The sequence below is a fragment of the Micromys minutus genome (assembly GCF_963924665.1).
Source record: "Micromys minutus genome assembly, chromosome: 15".
NCBI classification, from domain to species: Eukaryota; Metazoa; Chordata; class Mammalia; order Rodentia; family Muridae; genus Micromys; species Micromys minutus.
This window is the reverse complement of record NC_137984.1, coordinates 5,477,759-5,500,436: the sequence shown is the minus strand read 5'-3', so window position 1 is coordinate 5,500,436 and position 22,678 is coordinate 5,477,759.

Sequence of the window (22,678 nt, the reverse complement as noted above, 5' to 3'; positions counted from 1 at the left end):
AGAGAGCTCAGTAGAAAGTTGCCCCTTGTGAATCTTTCTTGGACTTGGCAAAAGACCTCTGCGTGCAGGGATCTTGACAATCCTTAGAATTAGCAGGCAGCAGGCTATTAGATGTTTCTCCTCGCTGATACTTCCAGGTCTCCTGTTGATAAAACAGGAGTTGGGTTCAATGTTTACCTTAGGGCTAGGACTCAAAGCAGAGGGGGAGGGGTCTCTTGTCTCCCTCCCCCTTCACATTGTTGGGCGTCCGGTGTCTTTTCACTCACCCCCCAAACGGTATCTGAGTCAGCCTTCCTTCTTAAAAATCACACACGGGAAACACAGACTTCTCAGCTTGTACTTGGCCCCTGACCCTGGCCTTCAGAGCCAGCCCTTTTCCCACTTGAACTGGGAGACAGTTGTAATCCCAGGGTGAGAGGTTGTAACTGGGCCGCCTGCAAGTCCAGCCTGGGGCTCTCCCCATGCGCCCTCTTGCTGCCAAGCTGCGTTACACACGCAGAACAAAGCGGTGGTTCTGTTCCCAGAGCATTTTCATCTGCCCAGATTAGGCCTTGGCCTTCTTTCAGGTTCAGAGTCGGGACAATAAGAACTCTGACTGCAATTCTGTGGCCCTGGTGAGAAGTTCACTTCAAAGTCTCAAGATGTGTCGTTTTTAGTGACATGTTTTTCTCAGCTGTGGTAACCTCAGCAGCTGCTGACATTAAGCCAAGGTCTTGTCCTGTACCTGGGCAACATGTATATGAGGAAGATCATCCATTAGTTAAATAGTTGTACAAATAGTGTTTCATAGGGTGTCTTAGTTATTCCATCATTGGGGAAAATGAAACCCCATGACCAAAAGCAAGCTATGAGGAGGAAAGGGTTTGTGGCTTTACACACCCGTCTTACAGTCCATCACGGAAGCAATTCGGGGTGGGAAGGTCAAGGCAGGAGCTGATGGCAGAGGCCTTGGAGGGCGTTGCTTACTGGCTTGCTCAGCATGCTATCTTACAGACCACCACTGACCGGGATGGTACCACCCACAATAACCACTGCTCTTGACAAAGTTGCAGTGTATTGACATTGCAGATTACAATTCTCCAGCTTCTTTTTACTCCCATTTTTTTGATTCTCACTGTGGTTTTTGTTTGTTTGTTTGTTTGTTTGTTTTTGGATGGGCTTTGGTAGAGTGTATATAGTGTATATAGACTCTAAACAAAATTCTTTGGAAAAACACCCCACCACCATGGAACCATAAATCACCATAACTGTCTGCTCTCACACAAAAATCCTCACTGTGCTCCTGATGCAGTAAACAAAGTGATTGCGATGTGTATAGGCTGGATCTCCAGGTGGGGCAGTCTCTGGATAGCCTTTGCTTCAGTCTCTGCTTTAAACCTCGTCTCCATATTTCTTCCTGTGGATATTTTTGTTCGCCCTTCTAAAAAGGGCTGAAGCATCTGCACTTTGGTCTTCCTTCTTGAACTTCATGTGGTCTGTGAATTGTATCTTGTGTACTCTGATCATTTGGGCTAATATTCACTTATCAGTGAGTGCATACCATGTGGGTTTTTTTTTTTTTTTTTTTTTTTTTTTTTTTTTTTTTTTTGACTGGGTTACCTCATTCAGGATGACAGGCAAATGATGGAACTACAGACTAAGAATTTCATGAAGTCATTGTTCTTAATAGCCAAGTAGCATTCCATTGTGTAAATGTATATTTTTTGTATCCATTCCTCTGTTGAATCTCAGATCTTTCCAGATTCTGGATATTATAAATAAGGAGACTATGAACATAGTAGAGCATGTATCCTTGTTATATGTTGAAGCATCTTTTGGGTATATGCCCAGGAGTGGAATAACTGGGTCTTCAGGTAGTACAATGTCCAATTTTCTGAGGAACCACTAGACTTATTCCTAGAGTGGTTGTACCAGCTTACAAGCCCACCAACAGTGGAGAAGTGTTCCTCTTTCTCTGCATCCTCGCTAGCATCTGTCATCTTGAGTTTTTTATTTTAGCCATTCTGACTGGTGTGAGGTGGAATCTCAGGGTTGTTTTGGTATATATTTCCCTGACTAAAGATGTTGAACATTTCTTTAGGTGATTTTCAGCCATTCAATAATCCAAAGTTGAGAAACAACAATCTTCGCAATACTCACAACTAATATGAACCTTGATGTAAACCTAGCCAATCAAGTGAAAGATCTGTATAACAAGAACTTCAAGTCTCTGAAGAAAGAAATCAAAGATCTCAGAATATGGAAAGATCTATGCTCCTGGATTGGCAGGATTAATATAGTAAAAATGACCGTCTTGCTGAAAGCAATCTACAGATTCAATGCAATCCCATCATAATTCCAACTCAAATCTTCATATAGCTAGAAAGGTCAATTGCAAATTAGGTTGCTATCCCAGGTTTTTATTTCAAAACCTTATTCTCAACAATTAAAAAAAAAAAAAAAAAAAACTTCTGGGGAAATCATCATCCCTGACTTCAAGCTGTATTACAGAGCAATAGTCCTATAAGCTTATATGGACTTAAAGGGAAAGGCAGGTAGATCAATGGAATAGAATTGAATACCCAGAAATAAACCTACATGTCTATGGTCACTTGACCTTTGACAAAGGAGCTAAAACCATCCAGTGGAAAGATAGTATTTTCAACAAATGGTGCTGGTTCAACTGATCATGTAAACAAACCGATCCATTATCACCCTATACAAAGCTCAAGTCCAAGTGGATCAAGGACCTCCACATCAAACCAGATACACTAAAACTAATAGAGGAAGAGCTTCAAACATATGGGCACTGGGAAAAATGTCCTGAACAGGACACCAATGGCTTATATTTTGAGATCAAGAATGAACAAATGGGACCTCATAAAATTGCAAAGCTTCAGTAAGGCAAAGGACACTGTCGTTAGGATAAAATGGTAACCAACAGATTGGGGAAAAGATCTTTACCTTCCCTATAATCCAATAGAGGGCATTATATATATACATACAACTCAAGAAGTTAGACTCCAGAGAATCAAATAACACTCTTTAAAAGGGGGCAGAGCCAAACAAAGAATGAACTTTTTAAAATCATTACAAATAAAGTACTATCATTTAATCATTTTAGTAATCAAAACCTAAAGTAAAAATTTTAAGGGCCTTTTTTTTTTTTTTTTTTTTTTTAGATACTCTGTATTTACATTTGAAATGTTATCCGGTTTCTCACCCTGCTCCCATCCCACCTCCCATCCCACCCTCTCCCTCCACTTGTCTTCACAAAGGGGCACTTGCTCCTAATCACCCTCTCCACCCCATTGCCTTGGCATTCATCTACATTGGAAAAACATGCCCTCCCTGGACCAAAGGCCTTTTCTCATACTGACACCAGACACTGCTATTTTCAGCTACATATGCACCTGGAGCCATAGGGTGTCCCGCGCAACCGTCTCGCCTGCAAGAACGACGCGGCACACAAAATAGAATCCTTCTGCGGTAAACTTTATTGCTCTGGAAAACCAGTACTTGCTTCACGTGACGAAAAAGACGAAGAAAACCAAGAAATCCAAGGAGACGAACAGGACGAACAAGCTCCACGAGACGGCCGAAAACCAACGGGAGAAAGAGAGGAAGAAGAGAGAGCTATCCAGCTCGCCCCCTTATAAAGGGATCAGTCCTTGCCTTGGACGCGGAGCCCCCTGATTGGTTGAAACTCACCAGGCCCTATGACGCCACGGAAGAGGCGGAACTCATGAAGCGGAAGTTACCCAGCCTGTGCGCACATGGCTTGTTTACTGCTAACTCCAGCCAGATATCAGCGCCATCTTGTAATGGCGAATGCGTGGGAATGTGTGGGTGGCGCCCCACAATAGGGGTCTCAGTGTGTACTCAATGTGGTTGGTATTTTAGTCCATGGGAGTTGTAGGGGGGTTGGTTGATGCTCTACTCACTGGGATTACAGACCCTTTCAGCTCCTTCAATCCTTTCTCTAGCTCCTTCACTGGGGTCCCCATGATCAGTACACTGGTTAGCTGCAAGCATGCTCAGCTGCATCTGTATGATTCTGACTGAGCCCCTGAAGAGCTGTCTCTATCTGGCCAGTAAGTACTCCTGGCATCAGCAATAGTGCTTGGATTGGGTGGCTGCATATGGGGTGAATCCCCAGGTGAGGCAGCTTCTGAATGATCTTTTCTCCAATCCCTGTTTATCTATTTGACCTTGTATTTCCTCCCTTGGTTGTGTTGTTCCAAGAAGGACTGATGCATCCCCATTTTGGCCTTTTTGGGCTTCATAAAGTCTGTGGATTGCTTCTTAGGTATTCGGAGCTTTGAGGCTATTATCAGTTATCAATGAGCGCATACCATGTTGGTTCCTTTATGACTGGGTACCTCACTCAGGATGATAGTCTCTAGTTCAATACATTTGCCTAGGAATTTCATGAAGTCATTGTTTTTAATAGATGAGTAGTACTTCATTGTGTAAATGTAACACAATTTCTGTATCCATTCCTCTGTTGAAGGACATTGGGTTCTTTTCAGCTTCTGGCTATTATAAATAAGGCTGCTATGAACATGGTGAACCATGTGTCCTTGTTACATGCTTTAACATAGACGTGGAATAGCTGAGTTTTCAGGTAGGACTATGTCCAGTTTTCTGAATAACTGCCAGACTGATCTCCAGAGTTATACTAGCTTACATTCTTACCAATAGTGGAAGTGTTCTTCTTTCTCCATCCTTGTGAAATTTTTTAGCTCTGTACCCCATTTTTTACTGATTGAGTTCTTTGTATATATTGGAAATTAGCCTTCTATCAGATGTAGGATTGGTAAAGATCATTTCCCAATCTGTTGGCTGCATTTTTGTATTGTTGACAGTGTCCTTAGCCTTTCAGAAGATTTTACAATTTCATGAGGTTTCATTTGTCGATTCTTGCTCTTAGGGCATAAGCTATTCTGTTCAGGAAATATTCTCCTGTGCCGATGTGTTCTAAGCTCTTTCCCACTTTCTCTTCCAATAGTTCGTGTACCTGGTTTTATGTGGAGGTCTTTCAGACCTTTGCACTTGATCTTTGTACCAGGAGATAAGGATTGATTTGCATTCTTCTGCATGCTGACTCCCTGTTGAACCAACACCATTTGTTGAAGAGGCTATCCTTTTTCCACTGCATGTTTTTATCTACTTTAACAATAATTTACTATAAGTGTGTGGGTTCATTTTTGGATATTCAATTCTTTCATTGATATACTGGCCTATCTCTGTACCAATACCATGTGGTTTTCATCACAAGTGCTTTGTAATATAGCTTGAGGTCAGTGATGGTAATCGCCCCAGAAATTCTTTTATTGTTGACAATAGATTATCTATCCTAGGTTTTTGGTATTACAGGCAAATTGACAGATTGCTTTTAAAACTCTATGAAGAATTGAGTTGCAATTTTGATAGGGATTGCATTGAATCTGTAGGTTGTAAAAATGGCCATTTTACCAAAAGCAATGTTGATCCAATCCATGAGCATGGGAGATCTTTCCATCTTCTGAGATCCTCTTTAATTTCCTTCCTCAGAGATTTGAAGTTCTTGTCATACAAGGTCCTTCACTTGCTTAGAATCGCACCAAGGTATTTCATATTGTTTGTGACTATCGTGAAGGGTGTCTTTTTCCCTAATTTCTTTCTCGGCATGTTTTATCTGTCGCTACCGTCTCCAACCAGCAGAAAAGGAGCGATGACAACAGCGTCTGAAAGCGGTTCATTCAGGAACCTTACAGCATGCAAGTTAAAATCTTTTGTCTCCCCTTCTCTCCCTCCGCCCCCAAGCACAGTCCCTTTTTATCCTCTCTCAACTCCACCTCCTCAGTCCATGTTGCATGGCTGCAGTTCATAGGTCCTTCTTGTTGCAAAAGCATGAGGTAGTTTAATGACGGGGCTCCGGGCCAGTACGTATCTCACGCAGGAGACAGAGGTATTGGCAAAAGGCTTGAAAACTGGAGGTATTTTATAACTGGGGAGTTGGGGGCTGGGAAGAAAGGCTTGCCCAACACTCACTGTAGCCAGGAATTCAAGAGCCTGAGCCCCACACAATGACCTCTTCACCCCATTCCCTTTTTGAGAGGATGGGTTCAAGGACCTTGCATTTACACAAGAATTACACTCCGGGGTGGCTCCCCCCCCCCAGACGGTGTTTATACAAGATAAGTTACAGCTTTGCTAATGACTGAATTCCAGAGCTCTGCAATCAATGGCGTCCAAGTGTCCAGAGGAGGCAGTTAAGCCCTAAATTTCCTAGCTAACAAATGACAACTCCCGAGTTCTTTGTATAAGTGATAGCCTAGACAAATCATATTCAGACAATAGGAATCATTATTTCTCCTAAAAGAACAAATTCAACATTGCAGAGACTGCCAGATAGTGGAAGGTCTTAATTATTAATTAATTAATTAATACTATGAAGAGAATACCAAAAACCAATAAGATTATCAGGCCTTGAGATTATCAGACCTTGAATTTAATTTCTTTTCAGTTTATCAGCTGGAAAAGTTCTCTGGAATTTTGGGGTAACTTAAGTATACTATCTTATCTGCAAGTAATTCTGACTTCTTACTTTCCAATTTGTATCTCTTTGACTTCTCTTTGTTTTCCAATTGCTCTGGCTAGGACTTCCAGTACTATATTGAATAGGTAGAAAGAGTGGGGGAGCCTTGTCTAATCTGATTTCAGTGGAATTGCTTCAAGTTTCTCTCCACTTAGTTTGATGTTGGCTACTGGTTTGCTGTATATTTTAGTATGTTTTGGTATGGGCCTTGGATTTCTGGTTTTTCCAAAACTTAACATAACAGGGTATTTGAATTTGTTAAATGCTTTCTAAGCATCTATTGAGATGATCATGTGTGGTTTTTTTTGTTTTGTTTTGTTTTTTCTTTTTTTTTTTTTTTTTGAGTTTGTTTATATGGTAGATTATGTTTGGATTTCCGAAAATTGAACCATCTCTGCATTCCTGGGATGAAGCCTACTTGATCATGGTGAATGATTGATTTGATGTGTTCTTAAACTTGGTTTGTTTTGTATCGATGCTCATGAGAGAAACTGGTCTGGAGTTCTTTGTACTGTCTTTGTGGTTTGGGTATGAGCGTAATTGTGGCTTCAAAGATTGAGTTAGGTGGTAGTTGCAATATCCTTTTCGACCCAATCGCCAATTTGTTGTATTTTCCTCTTCACCCCAAATAAACCCATTCAATGAAAATACAACTCGGTAACTAAGAAAACAAGCTGGTCTATTTTGGGCAGATTTACCACTCACTCTATCCCCTCCTAGGAGATCCCTTCTCACTTGCTGTGAACAGTCCTCCTGTTCCCATTCCATCCTCTTATCTTTCTCCCTGATTCCTCCTCTTCTGTTTCCTCTCCTTTTTCCCACATCCTCTCCTTGTTTGTTCATGTACTGCCTTAACATACATCTACATATCACTCTTCTTGTTTACTTTAAAAAACAAAACAAAAAACTTTGCCTGACTTATCACTTAAATATTCTAAATGACTTTCTCAATTTATCTTGGATAGGCCATCAAACTAAATTAGTCTTCAACTCCATCAGAAATCTGAGAATAGCCAAATATCTAAAAATAGGAAGCCTAACACGGTTTCCAGAGGTTGTAGAGACAAATCTCTACCAATAGTCCCCTGTTAGCAACATGTGAGAGTAAGTCTTCAGCCTTCTGGCACAGGATGACAGACCTAGAAATGCAGAAATCTTGAAGGGCTGGTAATTTTGGCTTGGCAGAGATTTCAGTTGACTATTCTGCACAAAGTGTCTTTTTGGACAATAGTCTGAATTTGGCAGTTTTTGCCAAATCGTTGCCTAGCCACCAACTATACCTCACCTCAAGATAGAGATGCTCAATTTTTTTTGTTTATTCAACCAAAGGGGAACTGTAAAACAGCTATGTCTCAACAAAGATAAATGACCTTAAATGTCATAATTTGTGGACTTTGTCATCTTTGAAATACATCTAACTACAAAAAGCATTTGTGACTCAAACTATGAGTTTGTTATCCAGCCCTTAGCTAGTATTGATCGACTAAAAACAGTGTATAAGTTATAGTACTTGATCTAAGCCTTATATTCCAAAATGTATTGTATAGGTACAATGCCTATATGAAAGTAATATTAATCTCAATTTTAAGAAATTATACTAGTGAAAACATTAGATTTGTATCAAATGAAATCCTACCAATGTAAAGAGTACAACCTCAACCTTGTATCAATTACAAAGATTTCTACTAAAGATAGCTATGTCATATCTTGTTTGAGAGTAAATTTATTAACCTATCCTTAATGTCTATTTCTCTAATTTCCATAATATTACTATATCCCAAATTTCTCCTCCACCCCCTATTCCCCACCTAAGAAGGATAAAGAAAAGGAGAGGAAAGGTAGGAATCCCTGAGTTTAAACTCTCTAGCTCCCTCCCTGTCCAAAGCTGCATTTGTAATGTATCCATAATTCAAAAAAATAACCAGAACCATCCACCCCACATAAGGAACTGGGACGAAGATCTTCTCTTATCTGCTTCCAGCTGAACTGGAGCAAAGAATCACCTTCAGGGGGGCCAAGGGAAAATAGGAAAACTAGCTTTGTCTCAGGAAAGCTAGCTGGCATCATTTGCCTTTCAGTCACTATGTGCTGAGAAAGTTCACTACTTAGATGACATCTTGACTAGGACAGTCTGAAAGGTTGGATAGGCAAGCCAGAATTTCTGAAAGTTACGAAAGCAAGTCTTTAAAAGAAGCAGCTTTGATGTAGTTGAGGTAGAATCAAACTCGGAGCTGGAATGGAAGGTCTCAGAATCTCAGCATTCCAGAGTGTGGCTCTTTTCAGGGCTGTCTTTCTTTCATCCTGCAGCACACAAAACTTAAAAGCAAATCATAGTTCTGTAAAGACATTCACATGGAGTGTGCAGGGTGCACAGATTGGTTAATGAAGATTAATAAAGATAACTATCTTCAGGTTAGTTTGATCACATAATTCTGTATTCATGCCATCTTAAAGGATGGTATGTAATAAGTCATGAGAAATTTGTGACCAATAAATGTTACTGGCTGTATATAGACATTATAGTCTTAGTCTGCTCCAGAGCTGTCTCTATATCTGGAGACATAAACATTACCACATATACATCACCTATCTGTTGATATGTCAGTCTCTTTTCTCGGTCACCAAGGTCTTCAGGAGGTCTCCCTTGGTCATGTCTGATCTTTATCAACTTGGAAGGAACCCACAGCTTTTCTTTTCCTGTGGAAACATTAGGCATAACCCCTCCCCCAGCGTAAAGCATTCCCCATTTTCTATTCTGATGTCAGACTCTGCAAGCTGGTTTAGTTCAGTGGTTTATTCCACAATCAAATGTCTTTCAGCAGTGATGCTGTTTTGTCAATTAGCATTTTAAAACTTTAAGATTAATAAGGCACTATGTAATCTCTGGGGGTTTTTGTTGTCCCCTTTTGCCTATTCATCTTTAGAGTTCAATTAGATCTCTCTACAATAGCTTGTCCTGTAGGATTATGTGATATGCCTATGACATGTTTTATATTATATTCAAAAAACTTCATCCTTATTAGAGACGCTGGATCATTGTCAGTTTTAATTTGTATGGGTATTCCCATAATGGCCATAACTTCTAACAAATGTGTAATAATGGAATTAGCCTTTTCAGGTGCTAAGGCAGTTGCCCATTAAAATCCTGAATGTCTATAGTATGGTGCACATATTTCAACTTACCAAACTCTGTAAAATGAAAGACCTCCATCTGCCAAACTTCATTTCTTTGGATACCCTTGGGGTTAGTTCTTGTAGGCAGTGGAGTTTGGTTATATAATGAGCATGTGGGACATTGCCTAACAGTTTCCTAGGCTTGTTGCCAAGTGATAATTTTTAAACCTTTGCTGTTAACATGGTGTTTTTTTATGAAAGTCTGAAGGCTCTAGTACACTTCCTATCAATAGCCAATTTCATTATTACCTTGCACCAGAGGGCCTGGCAGACCTATATATGAGACGTTATGTGAATTATATGTATTCTTATTTCTGATCATTTGTTGTGTAGCGATCGCCTATCTCGCCAGCAAGAAATATGCGCCACTACAGGATCCTTCTACAGGCATTTATTGCGGGTTTGATTGCAGTTGCGAAAGACCCCGAGCCCAGAAACCAACCCTCCTTATATATGCTTAGGAGGATTGTGTCGATACCTGATTGGTGCATTCTGTGCACCCTAATTAGCATACTCGGAGTCAGCATGAGTCAGCAAAACAGGCATATGTGCATGCGCACTTAGGTTGTTTAATCTCAAAACTGGCCAACCTCCCTTCGGGCTGGGTGCCATCTTGTAATGGTGAATGCTGTGGCTTCCCACATTGTTGTAGCTGAATAAATAGTGTGGTCAATTCAGAATCATCCTCAATAAGTTCAGCAGTCTCTGTAAAACAACCCTTTCTGCATATTGAGAATCAGTTACCATATTAAGAGGCTCTTGAAAATCTGACAACACCATGAGTATTGCATATAATTCAGACCTTTGAACTGACTCTCAACCACCTTACTCAAATTTTCTGGTTTATATCTTGCCTTTCCTGACTTACTGAGATCAGTATAAAATATAGGGTTTTCAGATATTGGAGTTCCCTCTATTATACAAGGGAGAATCCAATTAGTTCCGCGCTTGCTTTTAGGGTATCTGTTATTAATCTCTCCCAAGAAATTACTGCATGCTCTTTGCCAGTGTTCATATTGTGCCCATAAGGAGGCAATTTCTCCATTTTTAAAAGGAACCACAATTTCAGCAGGATCCATTCTGACTAATTGTCGAAGTCTCATTTTACCTTTTAGTATTAATTCAGAGACCTTCTCAATGTAGGTTTTCAGTTTCTTACTCTGTTTACGTGCCAAAAATATCCATTCTAAGATATATAATCTTCCCTCTGCATGAGAATTCCTGTAGGATAATGGGTAGAAGGTAAAATGACTAAGATGCAGGCCATCTTTGGATCAATACGATCTAGATGTGTGTCCTGCAATTTCCTTTCTACCAAAGCGAACTCTTTCTCAGCCTCAGCTGATAGTTTCATTGGACTATTTAAATCTTTATCATCTTGTAAGGTTTAAAATAAAATGCTTAGCTCTTGAGTGGCCAAGCCAATTACAGGCCTCAGCCAGTTAATATCTCCTAGTAGCTTCTGAAAATCATTAAGGGTCCTTAATTGGTTTCTTCTGATTTGCACTATTTGTGGCCTAACCTTTTGCAGACTTACTTGATACCCTAGATAATTAATAGAATCCCCTCTTTGTATTTTTTGGGAGCAATTTGAAATCCCCAACAAGGTAAGTTTTTTTTTTTTTTTTTTTTTTTTTTTTTTTTGTTTTTTGTTTTTACTTCATCAAACATTCTTTCTAGGATATTCATATCTGAATCAGCCAATGTCATCCATATAATGGTAAATAATAGATTGAGGAAATTGTTTGCGAATCATTTCCAATGGCTGTTGTACAAAATATTGATACACAAGGTAGGGCTATTTAACATTCCTTCGGGCAAAACTTTCCACTGATATCTTTTTACTGGGTGATCTCTATTGAAGTTAAGTATTGAAAAAGCAAACCTTTCCTTTTCACATTCATGTGAAGGAATTGTGAAAAAAATCTCTTACGTCAATCACTATATTCCTTAGGTAACAAGGCAGGGGGAATCTCAGGCTGCAGGGAACCCATCTGTTGAATAATCTTAATTGCTCTGAAATCTGTCAACGTCCTCCATTTGCCTGATTTTTTTTAATGACAAATACTGGAATTCCAAGGGCTGTTAGACTCCTCTATGCTGAGCCTCCTGATGTTCCTGAATGAGGTGTTCTAATGCCTGTAATTTTTCTTTTGCCATAGACCACTGATTGATCCAAATAGGTTGGTCAACCACCTTATCAACAAGGCTGTTGGTGTCTTACCAGCAGTAGCTTCTTGGGATAGAGCTAAGTTGTCAGCCTCTGTTGTATCCTTTTTATGGACAGCTTAGACAGTCTGTAACTGCCTTTGACAATGTTCCCCGACTAATTTAAAATATATATCAGGAGACTGGTGTTCGTGGCCTGACACTGAAACGGAGGGGATATTAATTTGGGTTTTCCACTGTTGTAGATCTCTTCCCCATAAGTTAATTGCTATATCAGCCACGTATAGCCTCAATTCTCCTACTGGCCCTTCTGGTCCTATGCATTTAAACCACCTGGTGTTTGTTCTATTTGGGATAAAGTGCCAACACCTTGAAATTGTATATTCACTTCTTGAAGTGGCCAACTAGCAGGACAAGATTTTTGGAGAGATGATGGTGACATCTCCAGTGTCAACCATTCCTTCAATTTCAATATTTACTATTTTTAGTTTGTCATTCTCAGTAGATTGACCTTGAATTTAGAATCTCCTGGGATTAAAGGTGTGTACCACCACACCTGGATTTAAGCTTCTCTTCGCCTAGAACTTGCTCTGTTATAGGCTGGCCTTGAACTCAGACGTTTGCTTGCCTTTGACTCCAGGGATTAAAGGTTTGCACTAAATTGCCTGGAGTTAATTTAGCTGGGTAGGGTCCTGCCCCAAGGTCCTTACTTCCTTAATTCAATTTAAGATTCTCGAACACAGGATTTAGCTCCATTTCATTTCCTGGTGTCCCTTTAATACTCGAACCATTTATATTGTATCTTTCCTTTCTCAACTTGCTCCTTTTCATTAATGTTCTTCATAAGGATGAGTTTTAATAACCACACAACAGAATTTACACCAGGCTGTTTGGGATTTCATTTTTCAAAGCAATTAATCAAAATCTTAAACTTAGGCAGCCTCTTTGGACAAGGGCAAAAAGCAAAATACAAAACCAGTCTCTTGGTTACAAACTGAAATTTTCCACTGAAACTGCTTGATCCAAGTCAGCACACTTCAAATCACTCTCAGTAACAAATTCTTCCATATTCCTACTAAAATAGCCCATTAAGCCCTATTTAAAGTCTTCCACAGCTTTCCAAATCCAAAGTTCTCAAATCCACATTCTTCTAAACAAAAACAATGTTAGGCCATCACAGCAATACCCCAGTCCCTGGTACCAACTTCTTAGTTAGGATTTTATTGCTGTGAACAGACACCATGACCAAGGCAAGTCTTATAAAGGACAACATTTAATTGGGGCTGGCTTATAGGTTCAGAGGTGCAGTCCATTATCAAGTCAAGAGTATGGCAGCATCCAGGCAGACACGGTGCAGGAAAAGCTGGGAGTTCCCCATCTTTCATCCAAAGGAAGCCAGGAACAGACTGTGGGCATCCTTAGGCCCCTAGGAGGAGTATCTCCAAACCCACCCCCAGAGAGACACTTTCTCCAAGGCCACACCTTCTACTAGTGCCACTCCCTGGGCCAAGCATATGCAACCCATAACATTATTTGCATTTTCAAAGGCTAAGGATTCAATTATTGCCTTTCTTGCTGCTGAGTCTGATAAACTCCTTTCCACAGCTGAGGTTAGCCTTTGTAAAAAGTCAGGGAAGGTTTTTTTTTAAAACATTGTATGACTTGAGTGACTGGTTCAAGTTTTTTCCCTGATTCTGCAACCTTGTCCTAGGCCTTTAAAGCTGACAATTGACATAATGCCAGAGTTTCTTCATCATATACAGCCTGCACTTCTACCTCAGCAAAGTGGCCTTCACCAAGCAGCTGATCTGTGGAAATCTCTCTACCCCCGGCTCTATTTTGCTGTGCTATCTCCCTCGCCTCTTCTCTTCACCATGAGAACCACTGTAAATTTGCAGCAGGCTCTAGTATTGCTCTTGCCATATCTCTCCAGTCTTGGGGGATTATTCTATTTTAATAGCCCAAGAAGTTGGGATTTGTTTTACAAATGGTGAGTGTATTCCCAAATTAGTAGCACTTTCCTTAAATTTGCTCAGTTCTAGTACATCCACAGGTTGCCATTCAAATTCTTCGTAACCCTGTGGATGGTCATCGTCTGGAGGTCCTTTGTTGTACATTAACTAGATAGACTAGAGTTAGCTTTCTAGTAACTTTCAGTTGGCTTTCTCTACTTTTATCTTCTGTCTCTACCTGAGTATTTTCATTGAAATTTTAAATTCCTCCCTTAAGTTCTGTATCTACATTTCACATCTCTCCTTTTGTCGCTCCTCCTGTTCCTTGAGTTCCTGTATTCTCTGTTCAAGGTTCTGCCTCCACATTTTTTGAGTTATTTTTTATATTGCAACTCTGATGTCTACTGTCCATTAATTTTTGATTGATTTAAAAGTTCTTCAAGTCTTGCTTCCAAACCTCATTTTCTCTTTGCTGCTCAGTCTGCTCTGTGAGCTGCTGTATATTCTGTTCTAACCTTTTTTCCAGCTCCTGTCTCCCACCCTCATTTTCATCTCTTATTCTGATCTATAATTTCCTGTGTCTTCATTTCTAATGTTTCTTCCAGGCTGTGTTGCGAAGTCTCAAATTTCTTTCTGTTCACGCTGCTCTATAATCTCCTGTGTCTTCTGTTTTAAGCCCTGCTTCCATAATCTTAGCTTCTTTATGTTGCAATTCTGATATTGCAGCATCTGCCTTATTTTAATCTGCTAGCTTCAGTAAATCATCCTTTAGACTTTGCTTCCAAATTTTATATCTACCTCATTGCCATTCAGTCTGATCTGTGAATTGTTTAATTCTTTTTTCTAGAGTCTCTTCTAGAGTCTGTCTCCAGCCTTCACTCTTTCTGTTGATTATTTTGGCCTATGAAATCCTGAACCTTTAGTTCTAGGGTTTCCTCTAGGCCGTGTTGCCAAGTCTTAAGCTTATCTCTCTATTGCTCAGATAAACTTCAGAAATTTCTTTTCTAGCATCTCTTCTAGATTCTGTCTCCAGCCTTCACTCTCTTCTGTTGATTATTTTGCCCTATGAAATTCAGAACCTTTAGTAGTTCTAGTGTTATCTGTAATGTCTTTTTTAAGGCAAGGAATTTATCTGAGGCCCTATCTTTTGAGAGGACATAGTAAATCGAGAATAAAATATCACAATAATGGTAAATTGTCCCGCGCTACCGTCTCGCCAGCAAGAACGCACGCGGAACACCAGGATCCTTCTGCAGCAGAGCCTTTATTGCATCTTGAAGAGGAAGACACCGGGCAGGAAAAGGCACCCTAATTTATGCCCGCAAGGGTGGCGTGTCGCTGTCTGATTGGCTGCCCACTAGTGGTCTGATCGTGATGCCCCAGGATGGGCAGTGACTTGGCTCGCACCACTCTTTGCACATGTTCCCAGTGGTTATTTACCACACTTTAGCTGATTCATGGCACCTGAAACCAGCGCCATCTTGTAAGGGCGCAGCCTTCGACCCTCAACAGTAAATAAGGTGTCTGTTTCCTTAAAATCCATCCCTGTCAGACCATCCAAAATATCATCCCATAAAGCCCAAAATACATTGTTTCTCATCTTTAAGTATCAAAATACCTGATCTGGAGCCCTTAGTACCTTTTTTCTGCTGTTCAATTCAGAGAGTGACCTCTTTGGGTTGCAGCTGGCAGTGTATACTGCAGCTTTGCTTGTGTGCTGGTCTCGGGCTACCTCACAGGCAGTTGTGCCCCCAGAGACATCTGTTCCTCCCTGTGTTTCCTGATACTGCCCCTGGCTGTAGCTCTGTCTAGGGTTTGGGGGAGGGAGCCTCTCTGCAATTCTCTGTAGGCCCCTCAGACCCAGTCAGCTTTCAATCCAATACTGTTACAGCCCACATCCCTGATCTAGGGGCTGGGGACCAGAAGTAGTGAACTTTAGACTCGGGTTAGTTGGGTTCTAAACCAAACGTGGGCGCTAATTGTTGCAATATCCTTTCAACCCAATCGCTAATTTGTTGCATTTTCCTCTTCACCCCCAAATAAACCCATTCAATGAAAACACAAGACAGAAGTTAAGAAAACAAGCTGTGGTCTATTTTGGGCAGATTTACCACTCACTCTATTCCCTCCTAGGAGATCCCTTTTCACTTGCTGTGAACAGTCCTCCTGTTCCCATTCCATCCTCTTCCTCCCCTCACTCCCGTTTTACTCCCTGACTCCTTTTTCCTTTCCTCTCCTTTTTCCCACCTCTTCTCCCTGTCTAATGCCTTATCATAAATCTACAGGTAGTATTCCTTTTTCTTCTATTGCAGAATAGTTTAAAATGTATTGGGATTAGGTCTTCTATAAAAGTCTAATAGAATACTGCACTGAACACATCTGGTCCTGGGCTTTTTTTCCTTGGAGGTTTTTGATGGCTGCTTCTATTTCTTTAGGGGTTATGGGGCTGTTTGGTTTATCTGATCCTGACTTAACTTTGTTACCTGGTATCTGTCTAGAAATTTGTATATTTCCTCTAGGTTTTTCCAATTTTGTTGAGTATAGGCTTTTGTAGTAGGATTGGATGATTTCTTGAATTTCCTCAGTTTCTGTAATGTCTCCCATTTCGTTTCTCATTTATTTAGATACTCTCTCTCTCTCTCTGCCCTCTTGTTCTGGCTAAAGGTTTATAGATCTTGTTTTTTCTCAAAGAGCCAGCTCCTGGTTTTATTGATTCTTTGTATAGTTTTTCTTTCTACTTGGTTGATTTCTGCTGAGTTTATATCTTGCCCTTTACTCATCTTGGGTGTATCTGCTTTTTTGTTCTAGAGCTCTCAGCTGTGTCAAGCCGCTATATATTCTCTCCAGTTTTTTTGGAGGCACTCGAAGTATAATTTTTCCTTAGTGTTGCTTTCATTGCATCCCATAAGTTTGGGTATGTTGTGCTTTCATTTTCATTAAATTTAAAAAAAAAAAAAAACTCATTTTTTTTTCTTACAACTTTAAGATATACATGTACATATTTTTAAAAGCATTTTGGCATAATACTACATTAATATATTTTTGTCAGTACTTAATTCTTTGAGAGGTTTGATAGCATGCATTGAAATCTTAGTTACCCTAAGCATAAAGTACATGTAGAACAGAAGGTAACGTGAAAGCAGTAAAGAGTTTTCTTGGTGTGTATAGATTAAACATTAATGATCCTTGAATACCAAAAATTGCCACAAGGCTATATTCTTAGCTCTTGAATTATTAATAATTTAAGGTCCAGGTTTACCCCACTGAAGGTGCTATACACTTTTTCCCCCCTAAGGACTTGAGGCTTTCAGTTTTTTTGTTTTTGGTTTTTGTTTTTGAACTTCGTATGGCCTGTGAGTTGTTTCTGGGGTATTCAGAACTTATCTGGGCTTAGTATCAAATTATCAGTGACTGCATATTATGTCTGCTCTTTTGTGACTGGGTTAGCTCACTCAGGATGATATTCTCTAGATGCATCAATTTTCCTAAGAATTTCATAAAGTCATTGTTTCTGGTAGCTGAGTAGTACTCCATTGTGTAAATATACCACAATTTTTGTATCCATTCATCTACTGAAGGACATCTGGGTTCTTTTCAGCTTTTGGCTATTATAAATAGGGCTGCTATGAACATTGTGATGCATGTGTCTTTGTTGTGTATTGGAGTGTCTCTGGGGTATATGCCCAGAAGTGGAATAACTGGGTCTTCAGGTAGGACTGTCCAATTTTCTGAGGAATTGCCAGAATGATTTCCAGAGTGGTTGTACCAGTTTATAACCCCACCAACAGTGGAGGAGTGTTCCTCTTTCTCCACATCCTTGCCAGCATCGGCTGTCATTAGTTTTTTATCTTAGCCATTCTGACTGGTGAGAGGTGGAATCTCAGGGTTTTGATTTGCATTCCCTGATGACTAAGGATGTTGAGCACTTCCTTAGATGCTTCTCAGTCATTCAATATTCCTCAATTGAGAACTTTTTGTTTAGCTCTGTACCCTATTTTTTAAATAGGATTGTTTGATTCTCTGGTGTCTAACTTCTTGAGTTATTTGTATACCTTAGATATTAGGCCTCTATCAGATTGGTGTTGGTAAAGATCTTTTCCCAATCTGTTGGCTGCCGTTTTGTTTTCTTGATAGTGTCCTTAGCCTTACAGAGACTTTACAATCTCATTAAGTCCCATTTCTCAATCCTTGGTCTTAGAGCACAAGCCATTGGTGTTCTGTTCAGGAAATTTCCCCCTGTGCCTGTTTGTTCTAAGGTTTTCCCTATTTTCTCTTCTAATAGTTTCAGTGTACCTGGTTTAATGTGGAAATCTTTGATCCACTTGCACTTGAGCTTTGTACAAGGAGATAAGAAAGGGTCTATTTTCATTCTTCTGCATGCTGAATGTCAATTGAGCCAACACCATTTGTTGAAAAGGTTCTTGTTTCCATTGAGTGTTTTCAGCTCCTTTGTCAAATCAAGTGACCATATGTGTGAGGGCTCATTTCTGTATCTTCCATTGATCCACGTGCCTATCTCTGTACCAGTGCCATGCTGTTTTTAACACAATTGCCTTGTAATATAGCTTGAGGTCAGGGATGGTGAGTCCACAGATGTTTTCTTGTTGAGAATGGATTTTGATATTCTAGGTTTTTTTGTTACTCCAGGTAATGTTCAAATTGCTCTTTTCAACTCTATGAAGAATTGAGCTGGAATTTTGATAAGGATTGCATTGAATCTATAGATTGCTTTTTGGTGTGTTAGTCAGGGTTCTCTAGAGTCACAACTTATGAATAGTCTATGTAGCAAAGAGGTATTTATTGGTAACTTAGTTTTTAGTCCAATTTTTTAAAAATGCCCAGCAGCTGCTGTGAAGTCTAAGAATCTTAAGAGATGCTCAGTCCCACAGGGCAAGCAGGCCAGAGCTCCAGAAGGCAGGCAGGCCAATAGAAAGCCTTCCTTGTTCCAATGTCTTTATGTAGGTCTCACACTGAAGGTGTGTGCCACCACACCTGGATCTGGGACTTGCTTGTCCCAGATGACCTTGAGCTCAGTGATCTCTTTGCCTTAGTTTCCTAAGGTTCTTAGCCTCTATGCCTCAAGATCAAAAAGGTGGGCCTCCCAATTCTGGATTGTGGTTCATTTCAGACATGGTTAAGTTGACTACCAGAAATAGCCACTACAGATGGGGATTGCATTGAATCTGTAGATTGCTTTTGGTAAGATGGCCATTTTTACAATGTTGATCCTTCCAATCCATGAGCATGGGAGATCTTTCCATCTTATGGGATCTTCTATTTCCTTCAGAGACTTGAAGTTCTTGTCATACAAGTCCTTCACTTGCTTAAAATCACACAAAGGTATTTCATATTGACTATTGTGAAGGGTATCTTTTCCCTAATTTCCTTCTCAGCATGTTTGTTCTTTGAGTAGAGGAAGGCTTCTGATTTAATTTTATATCCAGCTACTTTGCTGAAGTTGTTAGGATGCATGGGAGGATTTTGATCTTATATCTGTTGAGGCCTGTTTTGTGACCAACTATATGGCCAGTTTTGGAAAAGGTACCGTGAGGTTCTGAGAAGGCATATTTTTTTTGTTTTTGGATGAATTGTTCTATAGATGTCTTAATTACAATTGGTTCATAACCTCTGCTAGTTTCACTGCATCCTTGTTCAGTTTGTTTCCATGATCTGTCCATTGCTAGTGGGGTGTTGAAGTCTCACAATTGTGTGTGGTGCAATGTATGTTTTGAGCTTAGGGTTTCTTTTATGAATATGAGTGCTCTCTTGTATTTGGAACATATGTTCAGGATTGAGCGTTCATCTTTTTTCCTGTGATAAAGTGTCCTTTATCTTTTTGGTTGAAAATCTATTTTATTTGATATTAGAATAGTTACTCCAGCTTGTTTTCTGGCACCATTTGCTTGGAAGGTTTTTTCCCAGCTTTTTACTGAGGTAGTGTCTCTGTCTTTGTCCTGAGATGAATTTGCTGTATGCAGCAAAATGCTGGATTCCATTTTCATATCCAGTCTAATAATCTGTCTTTTTATTGCAGAATTGAGTCTATTGATGGTAGGAGATATTAAGGAATAGTAATTGTTTCTGTTCTTGTTAGAAAGAAGAGCACACAAACATAATTCTGTAGCGATCGCCTATCTCACCAGCAAGAAAGACGCGCCACAACAGGATCCTTCTACAGGCATTTATTGCAGGTTTGATTGCAGTGGCGAAAGACCCCGAGCCCAGAAATCAACCCTCCTTATATATGCTCAGGAGGAATGTGTCGCTACCTGATTGGTGCATTCTGTGCGTCCTAATTAGCATACTCAGGACTAGAGTGAGTCAGCATGAGTCAGCAAAATAGGCATATTGGCAGGATTTTTTTGCTTTTCCTTGGTTGTAATTTTCTTGTGTATAGTAACCTGGGCTTACATCTGTGTTCTTAGGGTCTGTATGATGACTGTCCAGGATCTTCTGACTTTCATATTCTGAGAAGTCGGGTATAATTCTGATTGGTCTGCCTTTATGTTGTCCTTTTTCCTTTGCAGCTTTTAGGATTCTTTGTTTTAAACATTTGATATTTTGACTTAATGTCAGGAGTTTCTTTTCTGGTCTGTGATAACAACCTAAACACACACACACACACACACACACACACACACACACACACTCCTTTCTCCGTGTCAGATGGAAAACAGGAGGGGTCTTGTCCCATCTGACCACACTCTAAGAACATAAGCATAAAGAACACACAGCAGTGGCCCAAACTACCCACAAGTCTGTTTAGACTGAAAACATCTGGTAATGTTAGCAGATGATACAAGACACGGAGTGTGGCTCTTCATTCCTCAGTCCCCCTGTTTTCTAGGGAGACGACATAACCAGCCTTGCTTCCATTACATTTCATACCAGCAAAATTCTACACAAAAGTTGGAAGGAACCAAAATACTGATAGTTATAATAAATTATGTGCGGCCTCCTTGGACTGGGTAGCTGATGGAGCTTCTCAGAGGTACCACCTACGTGCTCTGCACTAGCTGTGTGTGGACACGGAGGGTAGTCTGGGCCCTCTTTATAAAGTTCCGCAGCTTCATCTTGCTCCCCTGAGCTGTGCAAGGTGAGGTCTCAGATCTTCTGATTATGAAATAGATTTCCACTAAGCAAAGCATACTGGCTTCCGTACACTGCTCTCGGTGTTGCAGCCCTGCGGCCGGCAGGGATTGCTGTCGATGAGCTGCAGCAAGGACTCCTTGGTGCTCCTCTCCACCATCTTTGTCTGCCTCTTGACGGCAGCCAGTCTGGATGATGGGACACAGCACGTTGCTGCACTGTTGCAGGTGGGTTGAGCTGGCTAGCACAGACCGCAGCTTCCTCACCCGCTCACCACCGCCTGTGGAGTCTTTGTGGGCTTCCAGAGTCTTCATGATCGTTAGGAATTTTTGAAACTTGCTGGCTGGCTCCTCAAATCTCCTGTAAAACTCTTCAGTGCCAGAGCTCGAATGTGGAATGGTCTTTGTCTTGTCTCCAAGAGTATCCAGCAGGGGGCAGCAACAGCAGCAGGATGGCCTTGAAGTGCTCCCACATGCCCAGGCTGTCCTCCCTGGTGACCTTGAGCAGCTCCAGCAGTCCGCCCATCTGCTCTTCCACACGCTGTTGTGCTAAGCTAGCTCTGTAGCAAGTCAGCCACCAGGTCCGGGTGCTCAGTGGGCACATCTGGGATGTATCATCACTTCCTTCAGCACCGTCTCGTCATAGGTGTTGATGGCTGAGCTGGACTAGGCAGTGACATTCCCTTCAGTGTCCATCCGGGACCTTTACATACAAATCAGCTGACCCATCATCAGGAGTGGCAACCATCACATCTGAGCCACTTGCCGTGGCCCTGCTTAAGCAAGCAGCTGAGGAGCAGAGCTGGCCAGCAGACACAAATTCAACAGCCACACGTGGAGAGAGCGACTGAGCCCAGAAAAACGAAATATTCGAAGCCCCAAAGGGGAGAGACTGCCAGTGTCCAACCAGAAATACACTGGAGGGTTCTGGGTAGTTTGGACATTCAGACTTACATCAAAAAACCGCGGGTGCACCACCAGCAAGTAAAGCATACACGTGATTGCATGGACAGTCCTCTTCCCTCAATCCTCTTGACTTGGTGGAGCTCTCTGAAACAGTGACCTTCGGGAATGGCTGCCAAGAAGCTGTGTCTACCCTCCAGGTTTCTGATTCGAAGCTCAATGAAATGTGCACTTTCCCACCCTTCCCCCAGGCCCTTTGTCAAGCAGACTGAACCAGTGGCCTGTTCGATGGGAGGTTTCTGGCCACAGCTGCTTTGGCTCTACTCAGACCTTGCCGGGACGTTGGTTGTGCATCGAAGCCTGGAGTAGCCCCAGCTACTTTTCACCACCAGGAAGAAAACATGCCCCCCTCATATTGTTGGGAATGGAACCCAAGAGCCTTGTGCATGCAAGGCACATGTCTGAGCATGGGGGAATATCCCCATCCCTGAGAATGTGCCAAACATGTAGATGTACTGCGGGAGATAACTTCAAACCACCCACTGAAGCATCTACTTCTAGTTCCCATAGCACCCCCTTTATCATCTTTACTGAATATTCTCTGTATTTACATTTCAAATGTTATCTCTTTTCCCCCCAACTCCCATCCAACACCCCCCCTTGCTTCCATGAAGATGCTCCCATTCCCAACCACCCTCTCCCACCTCATGTGTGCTCATTGGTTGGTGTGTTAGTCCCTGGGAGCTGGGAGGGGGGGTGATATTGTTCTTCACATGGGGCTGCAAACCCTTTTACTTCCCTTTAGTCCTTTCTCTAGATCCTCCATTAGG